The sequence below is a fragment of the Pseudorasbora parva genome, chromosome 14, assembly GCF_024679245.1.
Source record: "Pseudorasbora parva isolate DD20220531a chromosome 14, ASM2467924v1, whole genome shotgun sequence".
Classification (NCBI taxonomy): domain Eukaryota; kingdom Metazoa; phylum Chordata; class Actinopteri; order Cypriniformes; family Gobionidae; genus Pseudorasbora; species Pseudorasbora parva.
Genome location: NC_090185.1, coordinates 31,926,623 through 31,945,545, shown reverse-complemented (window position 1 = coordinate 31,945,545; position 18,923 = coordinate 31,926,623). Strand labels below are relative to the sequence as shown.

The 18,923-nt window shown below is 37.7% G+C and overlaps 1 protein-coding gene and 1 long non-coding RNA gene across 7 annotated transcripts in view; one reads left to right on the top strand and one right to left on the bottom strand.

Moving 5' to 3' along the window:
• grip2b (glutamate receptor interacting protein 2b) overlaps positions 1-18,923 on the bottom strand; it is a 298,092-nt gene that overhangs the window by 150,612 nt on the left and 128,557 nt on the right. The gene's annotated exons all lie outside the window — the stretch shown is intronic.
• Positions 7,733-8,959, top strand: LOC137039600 (uncharacterized). Its single transcript, XR_010897717.1, has 3 exons — positions 7,733-8,108; positions 8,216-8,280; positions 8,823-8,959. It is a non-coding gene; the product is annotated as an uncharacterized lncRNA (long non-coding RNA).

The following is an 18,923-nucleotide window of genomic DNA, read 5'->3' as shown; positions in this document are numbered from 1 at the left end:
TGCAGCTGATTTGACGACCCGGAAAGATCGGTGTATCCAAAATGAATAACTTTAACATTAGAGGGCAAACGTGAAGCAACGAGGAAGTGCCTCATCAATATTTGGTCTGACGAGCATGTTTAGAAAATGCTAGAAAAAAATGCACAAAAAGCATACCTGGTTATTCTCATCAAAGTTCCTGTGCTGCCCATTAGCAGGTAGCTACAGACGACAGAACTGCGCCGTCTCTTCTCTGCATACAACGGAGGAAATACTGCTGCTGTTTTGAATGTTTTGAACATTTTATGAGCTCTTCATGAGTTATCAGCAGGTAAAATAATGCCACATGTACATGCATAAAATGGCCGTGTGTAATCCAGCACACGGCATTGTTTTGAATGTTCGGTAAGCGAGCTCCTACGTCAAATAAGCCGACCAATCAGGTTATGTCCGTCTCCCTGTGCCTTTGGTTCGGTAACTTTAGGTTCGCTGTTAAAAATGCCAGTGTGAACGCTAAGCGGACTAGGACTATATGTTTTGTTTTTGTTTTTTGGTCCGGACCAAACGAACCAAACGAACCGAACTACAAGTGTGAACGCACCCTTAGTTCCTTGCCACTGTCGCCTTTGGCTTGGCTTGCTCAGTTGGGTTCACAACATTTTCAACTAAATATCCAAATAAAAGTAAATCACTAAACTGAATTAACTATATCAACTAAATTACTGATCTGCCCACATTGTCGCTATGTGACAACTGAAATGAGCTGATGACATCACCGTTTTCTCCAGAGCGGTTATACAGCCGAATACAAATTCTGTAGTATTATTTTTCTGTTAACACTGTGAAGCTGCTTTGAAACAATCGCATTGTAAAACGTGTTATAGAAATAAAGTTGACTTGACTTGCCTTGCATTTTAACAGCTCTCTCCATTTACCTGACATTACCTCTGAACTCTCATAAACCCGTGGGTTCATTGGTCTTCCTCTGGCCCGAGCTGAAAGCTTCCTCATGGGAACAGTATGAGGGAATTAAATTCGTCTGATCCACCCTGAGGATACTGAACACTAGAGGCAATAAGCCTGCACTGCTAAGAAGAGGCCATTGCTAGGACACTGAAATGAGTGGCTATTTTTTTTGAGAGTAATGGAGGTCTATTGAAAGGCTATTGTCTTTCTACTATAAATGGATTCACTGTAAAATTGCTGTACTGTGCATACCATTGGAAAATGGTTATACTTATTTACATTCACAGTGGCTGGGTTTCCATCTGTGTATTATGCACCGAATGTGGGATATTTTATATAAAAAAGTGCTATATGAAAACATGCTAATAAAAGTGTAAAAATGCGCAATATTTGTATTTGGATAAAAAATGTTTATGCACCTCTAATCTCTGATTAGAAACACTTTCTGAATAAATACATTGTATTAAAGTCATGTAATTGATAACTCACTTATGACTGGCTACTACTACCTCACAAAAAATACATGATGTTACTCTCTGACATATAGCATCTGTTGCCGCAAGTTTGAGCTTCCACAAAAACGAATGAGATTAATTTGCATGTTACGCAGCACGTTTGAGCTTCAGCAGGAACCAATGAGGTTCATTCTTGTGTTACGCAGCACGTTTGAGCTTCCTCAAGAACCAATGAGGTTCATTCTTGTGTTACACAGCACGTTTGAGCTTCAGCAAGAACCAATGAGGTTCATTCTCGTGTTACGCAGCACGTTTGAGCTTCCTCAAGAACCAATGAGGTTCATTCTCGTGTTACGCAGCACGTTTGAGCTTCAGCAAGAACCAATTAGGTTCATTCTTGTGTTACGCAGCACGTTTGAGCTTCAGCAAGAACCAATGAGGTTCATTCTTGTGTTACGCAGCACGTTTGAGCTTCTACAGGAACCAATGAGGTTCATTCTGGTGTTACGCAGCACGTTTGAGCTTCTACAGGAACCAATGAGGTTCATTCTTGTGTTACGCAGCACGTTTAGCCTTCTACAGGAACCAATGAGGTTCATTCTTGTGTTACGCAGCACGTTTGAGCTTCTACAGGAACCAATGAGGTTCATTCTTGTGTTACGCAGCACGTTTAATGCTCCACAAGAACTAATGAGATTTGGCCTTGCATGTCAAGCAGGTTCGGTTGAGCTTCTGTTTATGTTGGATGATCAATGTTTCATGTGAATAAAACCCTAAATTACATGTTTGGAATGACATGAGGGTGAGTAACTGATGACAATACTGTCATTTTGGGATAAACTGACCCATTAAAGGGTTAGTTCATAGGTGTCTTTGTTTCCTCAGTCGAACACAAATTAAGATTTTTAAGAAACCGATTGTTTCATGTTTTAAGACATCAATGCATCATCACGAGCTGCAGAGTTTAATACGGATTCGTATGTATGTGTTTTTTACTCTCATAGTGGCTCTCATATAAAAACAAAACATTGACATGCATAATAAGGCAACGGTTGGAGTTAAAAATCTTCATTTATGTTCTACTGAAAAAACAAAGACACCTTCATAAACATCTAATTTTCATTTTTGGGTGAACGAACACTTTACTATGTGGTTACATTTTAATAATTTATTTCTTTGTTTTGGTGAAATCATGGCCATATTATACAAATTCATCCCTGATTTTGGTTAAATTGTTGCCACATTGTTCAAATGTGTTCCCTTATTTTACTTTAGTTAAATTACTTAATTTACTAAAACGGGAACTAATTAATTAGTACAAAGCAACATGGCCACAATAGACCTAAAACAAGGAAATAAGCTATTCTTAATTTGTTACCATGATATCTAGTTTTTTGTCATGTGGACTGCCCCGTAGGATTAAATGTGATCTGAATTCAAAATATCATTGCCCACATTAAAATACCAAAGCTCTTTTTTCATAGCTTATGTGCTTTTTTCTCCAAAAATAAGGCCACAATTCTGCTTGCATGTTTTACTAACGCGGCATTGTTAGCACACAACATTGTGATTCCAAAATAGAGCTATCTCCTTTTGAAGAGATGGAAAATGGTGCAGATGGCATCAATAAACAAATAGGACATTTACGTATTCCCCTCACTTTTCCTTGGCGTGTCTTTTTTTTGACAAAGAAAAAAAAAATAATATATTGGTGGGCGCCAGACATGAGCAGTTTTTTTCACATGCTGTTCCAAATTGTTGAGCTGCTGCTCTTTGGGTTTGCGCTAGTTGTGTCAAGTGCAACCCCGGATGGGATCAAATATTCATCAGTCTGTGCTTGTGTCATCACAAGTCAACAAGACGGCGGCGGGGAAAGAGAAGCCGCTTTGATCAGCTCCTCTCTGGAGCGCTCCCTTGTTCCTGCAACATCCTGATTGCTCCCATCCACCGGGACTCAAGCATATCGCTTTCACAGAGAGAAAAACCTGGGCTGCGTTGAGCTACGCACATCACATGGCCACACGCTCAAGGTGGAATTGTCTCTTGTTTTGTGTCACCTTCCCTGCAATGAGAAGGAACGGAAAGTTTAAAGTCTTGCCAGATCTTTTGTAGTTGCTGCTTCAAACCCAGCTTGGCACGCCGCCCAAGGACCGTTGGCGGACCACCTGATGCGTAGAGCATGAAAAAGTAGCAAGAGCTTTCTCAAAGAGGATTGGTCTGAATTTTTGTAAGTCACTGTGCACAGTCATACAAAGTCATATTTAATCTGTAGTCTGCTACAATACAAACTTATAACTAGATGTTCCAAAATTTGCAAGGTTTGTGATTCTACTTACTTCAAAGGCAACAGAGGAGGTTTCCTAGAAAGAAACCTGGTTGGGATGCCAAAGCACAAACCTGTAATGGAATATTTTTTTTTTCGAAAAGGCTACAGTACATGCTAACTCTCATTGATGGGTCATTTCTATATTCCCAGGGTCCCATGTGTCACACAATAAACACATAAAAAAGGTCCTATGCTCCCAGGGTCCTATGTTTCCAATGTTTATATAACACAAAATGCGCTGTCTCTCAATACAAAATATCCAGACTTGAGGTAACTAAACAAATAGTTAAAGTAATGGAGTCAAAAAAAGGTTTAGAAAGTTGTTAGGGCCCTTGGGAAATGAGTTCTGACCTTATATAAAAAAAATTATTAATAATTATTTGTTAACAGACCATTGACCTGTGGTACACAGGACCCTATTATCACCATGTACCATATACGGTAAATTGGGAGCACATGCACGCCACCCGATAGTGTTCATCAGGAAGTGCACGCATGATTTAAAAACAGTTTGTCGTTATGTTGCTATGCTAACAATGGATGCTAATATTGGATGACAGCATTATGCTAGGTGCACACTTAATTCAAAAGTTATATGAATTAAGGTTTTTTAGCATGTTGCTAACCTAACAACACAAAATGCACAGTAGGCTTGGTTCAATAGTCATTTCAATAAAGTTGAATGCTGAGTTATACTATTCACATACCTATTACGAACAACAAATGTGCATCTATGTTGTTTTGCATTTGTATTTTGTCAATTTATTACTTTTTTTATAAAATTAAACACTCAGCAAGAATTAGTTCACTTTAAAATAAAAGTTTCCTGACATTTAACCCACCCCCATCTCATCTAAGATGCTCATGTCTCTCCTTTTTTTTTTTTAAAAGAAATTAAGTTTCTTTGAAGAAAACTTTTTTCACCACATAATGGCAGCCACTGGTTGAAGGTCCAAATCAATGCAGTTTCAAAGGGCTCTACTTGATCCCAGCCGAGCAAAAGGGTCTTATCTTGCGAAACCATTGGCCAATTAAAAATATATATATACTTTTTAACCTCAAATGCTCGACTTCTGTGTCCTGCTTTTGTATGTGGAAGCACCGGCCCAGTGTTAAAATGAATATGCAAAGATTAAATCAAATGCCCTTTGTAAAAATAAAGGTAAAACAACGATATTGGATGATTTTGAAGTTGAAGGAGAACATGAGATGGATTTTTTTCGGCCCTAGGTTGGTACTTCCACCTACGTCACGGACGTAACCTTTTAAACGGGATGATGTCATACACTGTGAAGAATCACAACACCAAAGTTAAGCATTTGTGGTTAAAAAGTATACATTTTTGCCATTAAAGTCACCCTTAAAGTCCATTATGTGGAGAAAAATCCTGGAATGTTTTCCTCAAAAAACATAATTTCTTTTCGACTAAAGAAAGGAAGACTTGAACATCTTGAATGAGATGGGGGTGAGTAAATTATCAGGAAATTTTCATTTTGAAGTGAACTAATCCTTTAAGAAAATCTGTTGTTAACATGTTGCTAAGCTAACAACACAAGTGCACAGAAGCTAACTATGAAAAACACAAAACCTGATTCAACAGTGGCTTCAGTCAAGTTTAAATGTTAGAACTTTAAATGTTAAAGTGGGATGCTAACATGAGCCTGTTATGCAAAACTTAGATTCAAAAGTAATTTTTTAAAAAGTTTATTGTTAGCATGTTGCTAACAATTCAAAGTGCACAGAAGACTTGGTTCAATAAAGTTTGATAAAATGTTGCTAACTTACAAAGCATTCAAATAATAAAAGCTTGCACCAAATATTAACTAAAATAGTCCAATTTCAGATAAGAAAATCAGTATCAAAGCATTTCACAATTAAATGAAATCTTGAATTGTACAGTCAATATACTGGATGAATCTGGAAGGGTAAAAAGGAAGGGTAAAACTGTAGTAATGGCTTATAATGGCATTGCAAGAGCAAGCAGATGAGGTCTAGCAGGTCCATCAACAGCCTCTTTGGTCATCCGGACCTGGAAGCCGCAGTAATGTGCTGATGTTTGTTATTATCAGCCTTGTATGATGCCATTAGTGCTTCAGTTAGAGGAGAGGACACTCGTAAACACTGATATATTTTGGATCTTTGACAGCACAGTGTTTTTATGAGCCATTTTAATTCACTCTCAGTTTGCCTTGAACCTCACCGCTTTGATATTGTTTGTTCACTGAACCTCGACACACTTAACCTCCTGCGTCTGTCATTGACATGTTTGTGGTTCAACAACCACAAAACAGAACTTTCATTTACCCTCTGAATAGCGTAGAAGGACCATCACTTCTTGTGGACTCTGAATAACTAAGCAGTCGCGCCATCTTAACCCACAGGAATGAAAGCTCACACATGCGATATTAAATATCTCAATTTTAGACAATGAGATTCAATGGAGATAAAATGGAGATTATAGCTGACCAAATATTCCCAGTTATGCTAATATATGTCAGAAAAACCTGTCAGAAAATGTCTCTTCAACATCAAGACGATCCACAAATGTGTATTTATGTTTTGCACTTGTGAGAGATACTTAAATATATTCATTTGGAGACTATTTTGACCTAAATTAGATGCAGACTTCCCAAGCATTAAATGAAATAAGTCTTTGAGGAAGAGCCATAAATATTGCATGACAGGTATTAATCAGTAGAGGGCAGTAAGGGTGCACACATGTCAGAAGAAACCCAACTGCAAAATGAGACGTTTGAGGTGAGTAAAAGGAGGGGTTTATTTTACTCCAGCCATATATTTGAAATGACAATCATGGCATAATGAAAAGGCATAAACCTGTCTTTAAAATGATAAGCTGGGCTAATTTGAATACCAATCCATTCAGATGAAGGACTGCATGTGGACAGGGAGGGGAAAGTCACTGGAGGAAGTAAGGCCAAATACTTTTTATCCAGATCATTCATTTTAGCATCACATTAAACATTAATAAACACATAAACTGAGATTTGAGAGTGACATGGAGTATTAGCTACACTACAAGCTACAAACAGAAAGTAGCAATTAAACTGAATCTATGTACGTATATGCGCAATGTTTTGTAAATATATAAATATCAGCAATTTATGAAGCACTAAAAAACTTTTCAGCTTCCTAAAAACATGGAAGCTAATAAGCATTTTAGCTATGGGTTACCTCAGGAATTTCTTGCATTTATTGAAAAGTGGTTTTGTGTTTATGAATATGCAGGTCTGTGACTGTAAAGAGACTTTCGCAACATAAATTATATTGAATTTTGAAGTGTCTATGCCTTCAAGCTGGTAACAAGTTTCAATATACTATAAGTTGCTTGTCCAATTTGTCAAACGTGTAAACTCAAAGCCCTGTGGGAGTCGTGGACCTTTTTTCACTCATAATTCGCAAACCGTTATTGTAAAAATCCATTAGCAATCACCAAGGGAATCTATGGTCAATTAGACTTCCGGTGTGGCCTACAAATTGACTGAACAGCTCTAATAGTGTGACAGCATTAAATGGGAACATATACACTGTAAAAAATTACTGTAAAAATACGGGACATTTTGTACAGTAATTTACCGTTCTTCATTAATACAGCTGAATACTGTAAATGAGGCAGAATTTGACGAGCAAATGAATAACGGCAAGCTACTGTTCAGTTTTACGGGATAATACAGTATTTTTTATATTATAGTCACATGCTTGAGTCTGCTCACAACTCATAGGAAAATCAGAAAGCATCACATCTCATCAACAGGCGTGCAACCAAAAAGGATTACCATAACATTTAAGGTTTAACATTACATTACTTTAATATTTTATTGTGAGAAAAGAAGAATGAGAAGAGGATTAAATTAAGGAAGAATTTTTGCTCCGATTGTGACCCTGCCAGCACACATCAGACGACGGTGCATCACCAGCATGTGGCTTTTCACTTCACCAATTTATCAAGGTAAATGCAAACTGAAAAAAAAGTGTTCTTTTGTAACTGACTTGATTTATTATCGAATCTACATCAGGTATTGTTTTTTTGTTTTAAATGTGAAAAAATTACTAAAGCAAATTACTAAATTACTCACTAAAGCAATGAGACTAGCAGTCACTGCTGGCTGCCTCTGTTTTACATAGTCCTACCATTCGTTGAGAGATTAAAGATTGTCTGTGTTAAAATGGTAAGATTATTTTGTTGTGTAGGTCTGTGGATTGTAGTATAAAAATGCTAATGTGCAACATATGTGGTAAGACCCGCAGCAATGTCATAGTTTTTTGCTGAATGCAAAGTGTGGTATCCCCGAGTGCATAATACATTTTTCTATGTTTTCAGCCATCAAGTGTCACACATAGAGGCAATGATACTCCGTGCTGATGTGAGTTTTGCTTAGTATTCCACTTGTTTAGTATTTACTTCATGCCTATTGTGACTGTATACACATTTTCATTTCACTACATAGGCCACCATTTTTCTGTTCTACAGATATCTGCCACTGCAGCAGATGCTGAGCACACCCTGACCCTCCCTGCGTCCACTGATACTGCTAGGTAAGTGTCACAGGCAAGCATGGAGTATAAAACAATAAAACAGAATAAAACATACTCTCTAGTTGTTCTTTTTCTGTATTCAAAGAATATTTTAAAGAATGTTGGTAACCAGACAGTTGACAGTAGCTATTGACTTCTATTGTATTTTTTGTTTCTACTATGATAGTCATTTGGGTCTGTTAACTGTCTGGTTACCATCATTCTTTAAAAAAAATCTTCTTTTCTGTTGAACAGAAGAAAATAACTCATACAGGTTTGGAACAACATGAGGATGAGTAAATCATAACATTTTAATTTTGGGGTGAACTATCCCTTTAATACTGCTGACAAAGTTATAAAGTGCTGTCTACATTACTCTAAGATACTCAGGTCTCTTAATGCCTCAGATCAAACGTAAACTAAATTTGATGCAAATACTGTCATAATGTCAACAACCTAGAATATTAAGGCCTATATTTGAATGCAGTGTGTTTATGTCTAAAGTGCAATTAATATTTACTTACCTCACTAATATATTATATTTCTGTGTAATTATATTGTAGATGCTCTATTTGTGTGAACCCCAAGAGAGGAACAAAAGCCAGCCAGGCAAAGGTGGTGTCCAAGCAGACAGGGACGCATGTGCATGAAAAAGGCAACAACTGTGAATCTTTAGTCACCGTCTTAAAAAACTCATGGAGTGGGGCAAAGTCAAAGCATTATGTTCTGTTCAGCCTAGCCTCACTGGTGAAGCAGAAATATTGTCATTCTATGAATGGATTTTATGTTATTAGCTTTAATAAAAGCATGTTTTAAAGTTATCTTTTGTCTGAGCCATTTGTTTGCCAGCAATTTTCAGTGTTTTTTGTTTTAAAATGTAAATTATACATCATCAGTTTCTTGTAGTGTTGCAATATAAATATCACATTTGATAGTACTTTAATAAATGTTATAGTATTAAACCATTTATGAAAATTACAGCAGGAACACTAAAATAACATTATAACGGGAGGGAAACACCTGACAGTATTATACTGTACAGACTATATTTTCTACAGCACAGTACTGTAATATTTTTTACAGTATTTAACTGTTGTTTCAGATTACAGTAGGTCCACTGTAAAATTACAGCATTCTACAGGTCACGTAGCTGCCTGCAATCTACTGTAAATTAACGGGGAATTTTTTTACAGTGTACATTGAGACTAAAAACAACTAGAAGACACCCTAAGTCAAAAACTGCTAATACAAAAAAAAAAATGCAATAAAATAGAGCTTGCTTGGCTGTAAACCTGCCTTTGCGATACAACAAGGCACAAAAATCGTGTTATCAATTGTTGGGGAAAAAGGCCAAACTACTCTCATTACTAAACAAATATAGTTAAGTTAGTAACATTGCTTCTGCTAGTTGCTCCCCAAGACTCTACCAAATCCAGCTATGATACAAAACCATGAGTGCCAAACAAAGAAAGATCCCAACAAAACTTGCACCAAGAACTTTTTAAAAGAACTTAAAAAAAAAAAAAAAAAAAAAATTGTCAGCCACCGCCAGCATTTTTGAAAACGTTCACAAAAGTTTAGCACCCAACATGAGTTCAGTTATTAAAAACCCATCAAATTACAACCAAGTATTTTCTTCTTATTGGTGTTTTTTTCAGTAGGGCTGTCAATATTGAAAGGCTAAGTCAATAAATTAGATAATATGCTGATTAATTAATCAAAGTAACTACAAATATTTGCATATATCAATTTCTAAGACAAGTAAAGAATTATGACATACAGCCATTAAAGGGATAGTTCACCCCGAAGTGAAAATAAAGTCATCTTTTACTCAACCTACTATTGTTCTAATGTCCAGTGGTGTACAGTATTGAGCAAATGTAATTAGTTACTGTACTTAAGTATCTTTTTGGCTACTTTGTCGTTGTACTAAGTATCAAAGATATAAGCAACTTTTACTCTTAAGTAAATGTACTTTTATCAAACTTTGTACTTTGTACTCCAATACATGTGTTGAGTAATGCAATTACACATTTTGCATGGCACCTAACTTTTTCTGCAGCTGTTTGTTTCTGTTATAAAGAAGCGATATCACCATCTAAAGGCACTGAAAGAACTATATTTTGTGCGTTTTGCCTTTACCCGCTCAGACTTGTCATTAAGGCTATAATTCACATGAATGCGAGTGCATTAGCAGGGAGTTGATGAATCGCAGGTGTTTGATTTATGAGGTGAGCTCATGACAGCACCCGGTGATGAAACCAGCACATCCAGTGCAAGAAGGCTATGACTATTGTAGTTTATTTTATTTTAACATTTTATTTATCCACTTTATTGACAAGACCTTTTTGAACGATATTGGTTTACTTATGGCCTTTTTGTGCACTTGAGCTTAACTGGGATTAGAGAGTTTGTAGACATTTTAAAAGGCTGTTGTGTCTACCTTGATTTATTGCAATATTGTGGTGTTCAGTTTTTTTTTCTATTTCAGAAAGTAAACATGATTTCTCATCTTAGAAGTCAATTGTTTCTTCTTTTCACTGGCATGTCCCCTAGTGTCGAGGACTAGTGCATCATTGAGCCTATATTCAGTATGTGTAAAATACTTAAGCTCTGTTAAAATCAGATACTTTAAGACTGTTACTCAGTTTGTATTGGATTTGGTGACTTGTAACTTGTAATGGAGTCATTTTTGCTGTAAGGAATCTGTACTTTTACTCAAGTATGCTTTTCAGGTACTCTTTACACCTCTGCCTATGTCCTTTTGAAGGCTGCTGACGGCTCACGCACTCCCAGGAACGTGCACAGAACAGCCGATCTTAGTATTTTGACTGAATAATAAGGTTTCTTTCTCACAAAACCTTATAGTATGCCCCCTGAACACTTTCCATATATGGCACACATCCCAGTGTATCATTACATGTTCATTTTGTATCCTATTTGTAAAGTTTTAGCTAGAGGTTGACCGATTAATCGGCACCGATAGCTGATTGGTGGAACAATCGATATCAGCAAAAATCAATACCGATAGTTTTTCCGGTTTGCGTCCGTTGTGGGAGTGGCTGAGAAGGATGCGCTGTCATTACACAGTAGCCTAGGAGAGCTCTGAGAAGGGTCTGTGGCATTATATAGCACGAAAGCGGCCTCTAATTACTCCAAACAGTTAACTGGAGCCATTGACTTCCATAGCATTTTGTTTTCCTACTATGGAAGTCAATGGCTCCAGTTAACTGTTTGATTACTGACATTCTTCAAAAAAATCTTCCCTTGTGTTGAGCTGAAGAATGAAATTCATACAGGTTTGAAACAACTTGAGGGTGAGTAAAGGATGACATTATTTACATCATTATAAAGTGAACTATTCCTTTAATATAATACAATAATATTCGATTTGTAACATTTAAGTAAGGTTAATAAATGATGTAGAAGTATTATTCATTGTTAGTTTTATCTGTTAACCTTGTTATGCACTATGAACTAACATGAATGATTAAGATACAACTGTATTGCTCAAATATTAATAGATGCTGTAAAATGTATATTGCATAATGTATTTAGTTCATGTAAGCAAGCTAAATAAATAAGCTAATACATCCTTGTTAACAAATGGGACTTGCAGTCTGTTACCTATGACATTCACATACATGTTTCTAGGTTATAGCTAAAGAAGCATTTATTTGTAATAATTGAATGTGTTATTTTTCTGTAGATTTTTTTCTCTTAGAACTTATCATTTTAATATAATATGAAATTTGAAATTTCTTTCTTTCTTTCTTTCTTTCTTTCTTTCTTTCTTTCTTTCTTTCTTTCAGAGGCTCTGTTTTCTCTTTTTATATGCATGTTCAGATATTCATACAACAAAATATTCCTGGGGCCATGAACATTTTGTGAAAATTATCAACAATGCTAGCAACTTTTTTCAAAGACGCAGGCAGCGAAAGAGTTAAAATGGCTTCAGAGGTCAACATTGTTAATGTCCATGTCATTGAACATAAGCTGATGATTATAGCCTACACTCCAAAACAATCTATTTTGTAATCGAGTTTCTCAATCTGTCCAAGATAGAATAGAGACCCCAAGGCATGTTGCTTTAAGTTACAGCTGTATCTAGGCGGACTGAAGAGTTTCCAAATGTTTAAGAACATCTGCAAAACACCCTAAAACGCGGTACGGGTTTACAACCCTGCCCCTAGTTCCTGCAATTCGCAAACCTCATCAGTTTCCACGCAGTCTATCAGATCGGCAGACTCGGCTACTCTGCCAAACCTCATTCGCTTTCCTGCCTCTCAAATAGAGCCAAACAAAGCTAGATCAATACAGATCCGCCTCAGGATGCCAACCGTGGTCTCCGCAGAGCTTCAAACAAACCTCGGTACCGAGGAGGAGGTCTGATAGCCATCACTGCACACTGAGATATGGCTCTCGAATGCTGGAGCTCATATCAGCACACGGGACACATGCCACCATCCTCTCAGTATTCTGCGCCAGCGAGCAGCTCAGACACAGTGCCTGATTAACTGAATGCACCATCACTGCCTCTTGAGAATGAACAAGTGGGCCGCACCAGAACAGGGGATGGGAGTAAAAAATGAGCATGAAGACACTGATTGTAAGGGGTCTTTTAAAATAGGGGAAGTTAAATAGGTTGAAGGGAGACTTGTCTGAAAGGCTGCCAAGCAGCGGCATAATTAAAAAGGCGTTAGTAATGTGGGCCACCGTGGAATGAATTATGATGATGTGAGGAAGATGATTTCATTACCTTCATTAAAAACCACGGCTGTCAATCGATTAAAATGTTTACACGTTTACAATGTTACAATGTAATCACTTGCGATTAATCGCAACTTATTTATCACACATTTTTATCAGTTCTAAATGTACCTTAAATTAACATGTTTCATGTTTTTAATACTCTAATCAACATGTATGGACAAATATGCATGCTTTATGCAATTGTATGTTTATTATTAGTGAAACCACACTCAGAGCATGAAGATTAGACATGTATCACATAGATGCGCACCGGTACTACACCATACCTGGAGGAGGTTGTATCGAGCACTCCCATGTGTGCAGATTTTCGGTTTTCTGTAGCTTGCATTTAGTTATGTTGTTTGATTTAGCATCGCTGTGGACGGAATAGAGTTTGTTACGTGAGTTTCATGGGGAATGAAGTGCGAACTGTTTATTGTGAATCACATCCCTGAACTATCCCTTTTTTTTTATTTTTTTCCCATCCGGTCACAACGTGTTACATTCTATGGTTACAAGGTGCTCTGAGTTCGGCTGCACGCAAACTATTCACGGGAGCAGCGTGCGAAACACGGACTCGCGACTGCGCTTGTTCAGAAAAATAACCTGTATTCATTTAAGCCGATTATATTGTATTTAGTTCAATAAAACACATGTACTGTAAGTGGTGATGGTGTTAATGATTTACCTTGGATATGAGCAAAAGTGAGCTTGCAGTGTATTTGCGCATCGCGCACGGACTGCAGAGAATGTGCTCAGTGTAAAAAAATCACTTTTCTTTCGACCTGGAGTCGATGGTTATAAGCTACATGGTAGCTTATGTAGGCTATAACTGCACTTCTTTCAGAATAGTAATGTTAAAGGGTTAGTTCACTCAAAAATGAAAATGATTTCATTAATTACTCACCCTCATGTTGTTGGACACCCGTAACACCGTTGTTCATCTACAGAACACAAATGAAGATATTTTTGTTGAAAGCTGAGAAAGGCTTCAGAGAGGCCTCCATTGGCATTCAGTTTATTTCCACTCACAAGACCCATAAAGGCACTAAAGACGACATTACAAAGTCCATCTCACTACAGTGGATGGACAATAATTTTACAATGCAGTGAGAATAATTTTTGTGTGCAAAAAAAAATCGAAATAATGACTTTACCCGCCAAGATATTGTCTTCCTTGTAGGTCTCTGACGTGAACTCGCGCGATAGCGGCGCTCCTCCTCTCCCGGATCATGAACGGTGGAGCTGCGTCATATTCTCGCGCACGCGTCGAGTTCACGTCAATAACTTGGTGGATAAAGTCGTTATTTTTATTTTTGTGCGCACAATAACTATTTTCGTCGCATTGTAAAATGATTGTACAGCCACTGTAGTGAGATGGACTTTGTATCGAACCTCTTTAGTGCCTTTATGGGTCTTGTGAATGTACTGAATGCCAATGGAGGCCTTTCTGAAGCCTTTCTCAGCCATCAACTTTCAACAAAAATATCTTCATTTGTGTTTTGAAGATGAACGAAGGTCTTACGGGTGTCCAACGACATGAGGGTGAGTAATTAATTAAATAATTTTCATTTTTGGGTGAACTAACCCTTTAATGTCCACCTTTTTCTTTCCCCATTTCTGTATGCTACTGCATCCTTTACGTCTATGGTTTATCTCAATTTCTCCAACTACGGGCTAGGCCACGGATCAAACAGAAAATGCAGCAAATGCGAAAATGCATTAATCGTGTGTTAATAAAATTAGTGCCGCTAAAACGAATTTGCGTTAATGCATTAATTTTGACAGCCCTATTAAAAACCTATTAATAATCCTACTTATGAATTATACTTGATACTTAAATGACTGCCCTCCCAAATCAAAAATCAAAGACTTAAGGTGATGATACACGGAGCAACTTTTTGAGCAATGTTGCCGTAAATGGGCAACCAGATAAGGCATAGGGCCCACGGCCGATCTAAAGTATGCAGATCAAACTTTGTTGCCCATTCTCAATGAGAAAAGTGCCCAAGAAACATCACTCAGCAACACTGCTCAAAATGTTGCCCCATGTATAAAGGTAGAAACACACCAAACCGACGCCAAAAAACTGATTAAAGCTGATTGTGTTGTCGCCTCGTGTCGCATTTGTCAAAGAAAAAAACAGCTCCTGAACACACCAAAAGGACTGCAGGTGACTACATGTTTTGGGTCTGCGTGTAAAGGAGATAATTGTCTATTTAAGCAGATATACTCATCTATATTCCTTATTCAAAAAGGTAAAGCAAAAGACTGCAGGTATACGAACCATAAACAAAGCAGTGCTTGCTTACCGTTTTGAATATCAGTCACTCTGCTCATGTTCTTTATTCCACTCCGTTAATGTTCCTATGAAAATATTCGCTCAGTGTTGCTCAGGTAAGATGATGTAAAATAATAACATCCTTCTGACTGTGCCATCATGTCTTCTTTGCTTGCTTTCATCACTTTTGCTCTTATTCTTGTGCATTGACTTGCTCGCTAAGATCAACAGCCAATCAGCGTTCTCTCTCTTACCAATGCTGATTCTACATGTTGACTAAATGTTTACACGTCTGACTAGAGTCAATGGTGTAGAACACACCGGAAAAACTAAGATGGCTGCCGCTCAAAAATGGCCCGACGTTGCCTAACGGCTGACCGTCGGCTTGGTGTGTCCCTGGCTTGAGGTATGAATGTAAATTTTGCCATCATTTGCTCACCCTCATATTGTTTCAGATCTGTTTGAACACAGTGTGGAATACACAAGATGATATTCTGATGACATTGCTGTTCGCTGCACAAAAATAACTGGGTAAGTGATCTGATCTTAAGAATCGGCTCAAGTTGTGGACCGGATCAACTGATTCACAATGTAAATCAACTGATTTAGCAATGAAAACTCTGCCATTTTACTCACCCTGGTGTCATTTATGACTTCCTTTCTTCTTTGTTCCATGATAATTTTTTTTTTTTTTAGAACTGTCTCAGTTATCGTTTTTTTGTTTCTCCACACAACACACAATTAATGGTAACCTAACCAAAATAAATTGGTTACTAACATTCTTCCAAAGATCTTCTTTTGTGTTCCACAGAATAAAGTCTTACAGGTTTGGAATGAGTAAGGCTGTGTGTCCACCGAAGCTTTTTTTCACACAGCTGGCTGGCGTATTCAATTGTTTTCAATGTTTTTAGAACAGCATGAGTGTACCGAGGCACTGAGCGAATATTTCACACTCAAACGCCAAGATCTCTGTTTTTTACTAGTCGCCAAGAGTTGAAGAATGGTCAAGTTTGGGTAAAACGCAGCGCTCATCACTGTCAGTTTTTTACCCAGCAGTCTAATCACACAATACAACACCGACGACCTCCACATTCTGCTTGTACAACGTCAACAGATGACAACAACAAGCTAAAATAATTTAAAACAAAAGCCAGAGCAAATACTTTACATTGTATCTTCATTTTTATATAGGATTAATACTGAAAACAAACTGTGTGAAATGAGATACTAGTAACGCTGATTATCCTCAGATATTCCATATCATAAGCAAAGAGTCTGGAAACTGGCAAAAACGCTGCACTGCCAAAACGCTTCGCAAGGGCCCACAGCGAGGCGTTTTCAGCAGAAGGCCTAGCGTTTTCAGTTGGCTAAAAACGCTTTGGTGGACACACGGTCTAAATGGTGACAGAACTTAAATTTTTGGGTGAATTACTTTCACTTTTAAGTAGGAAAGGAGTGTAATGTCTTCAGACACTTAATTGCATGTTAACTACAATTAAATGAAATAAATACATAAAAAAATGACATTGTGGGGCAGATCATACACAAGACGTGACACATGTTTTTTGCCAATTTCATCCTGACGCAGTTATCATTTTCATGTCCAGCGCCATATTCTTTAAATAGCAAACGTGCCCATTTGTCCATGTGGATTCTTTGGTAAAACAGTCAGCTATTTCGGTGCAGGCTTTGCAAATAGACTTTTAAGATTAAAAAAAAAAAAAAAAACTTTTACAATTGCTTGAGCTGTCAGTCTGCAAGTTTATCAGTGACTGAGTTCCGGACTTGTGCCAAAACTTTGCAAAATAATCAACAAATCTCTTATTTACATTGTGTTTGCACAGTTAATTATGAGGAAAACATTAGGGAACAGAAATCAAACACTGCATTCATGAAAAAAACCGAGATCCGGAAATGACTAATATTGAATAAAGGGCGCGGGGCGCGGGGCGCGGGAGAGAACAAGCGCGCAAATATCAGATGGAGACGAACAAGACAGACAGTGACGCTGACCCAGGTGAAAGCAAAACGCCGTCGTGAACTTTACATTATAACCAGGGCTTGACATAACACCCGCCAAATGCGGGTAGATTTCAGCTGTGGCGGGTACGGCAGCCACTCTCACTAGCCACTTTGGCGGGTTGAATGTAATTTCAGCCTACAGCCAAATGAAATGCCAAGACCGTCGTATCACAAAATTAAATTTTTTTTACTATTCTTTATCGATCAACTTGCAGTAAGTTAAGGCGGGATAGGCGGAATCGCGTGAATGACACACAACAGAAGCATATGCTCTCTCTATGTCATACGTGTTTTTGTTTGCACTTTCCCAAGCATTTCTGAAGATCAAGCTCAAATTGGAAACAACTTTCAAGTCGCCGTTATACTTCACATTCTATGTTCCTTTCTGCCTCGCGCCGACGCGCACAGATGCGCGTGAGCCTTCCAAAAGACTCCTTTGGCAGTGAGCGCGGAAAGACGGGTTCGGCGCGTGCACTGGATACGCGCACTATCTAGTTGACGTTTGTTTCCGAGCGCTCAGTTCGCTGTTGCACGCGCGGTAACAAAAGAGAAATCGTCTTCAGTGCAAAGTTTTAAAAGAATCTATTGTGTCTGTTGAATAAACACCTCTTATTAAATGCATAGGGGTCCAGCATGGCCGTGCACCTCTTGATATTAATTAATTTTTTTTTTTTTCCATGCAGATAGAACACACACACACACACGTCTGGTTCACTATCTTTGTGGGGACTCTCCATAGACGTAATGGTTTTTTATACTGTACAAAACGTATTTTCTATCCCCAACACTGCCCCTAAACCTACCCATCACAGGAACATTCTGCATTTTTACTCTCTCAAAAAAACTCATCCAGTATGGTTTCTAAGCCTCCTGAAAAGTGGGGACCGCTGGCTGGTTCCCACAATGTAGGTAATCTCAGGTTTTACTATCCTTATGGGGACATTTGGTCCCCACAATGTAATATAAACAAGGGCACACACACACACACACACACACACACACACACACACACACACACACACACACACACACACACACACACACACACACACACACACACACACACAGATATAGGCACGTTTTGTTTTTTGCCATGTTGGTACTGTTTGCAGCAGGTCTTAATTCTTTTGCTACTGTACTTTGAGCTTAATTGAATTGTAAATTAACTTACAGTTTCCTGCAAAAGTGCCCAAGTCTAAATTGAGCATAAACATGCAAACACAGGTGCGTATGCATATCATACACATACAGATGAACATAAACACACTTTTGACACCTGGTTTTGTTAATATTATGGATCACATGTTTTTGTTGCCAAATTGATTTCGAACAAATTTTGAATAACTGAAAAAGTATGCATGTCAATCTGCTTGAATTATATTGATCACAGAGATAGCATTGATTGGAATGAAGGTGGTTTAATATAAAATGAAATAAATAAAAATAGCTCAGATGTTGTAAATTACTTTTGCCAAATTGCTGTAGCTTAGCTTGCTACATTTCCTATACCCCCAGCTTCAGTGTAGTGAAGCTTAATTTAATGTAGAGTAACTGGTATCTTAGCTCACTACATTTTCCAAGTAGCTTGCCCAACACTGCTCCTTGTGCC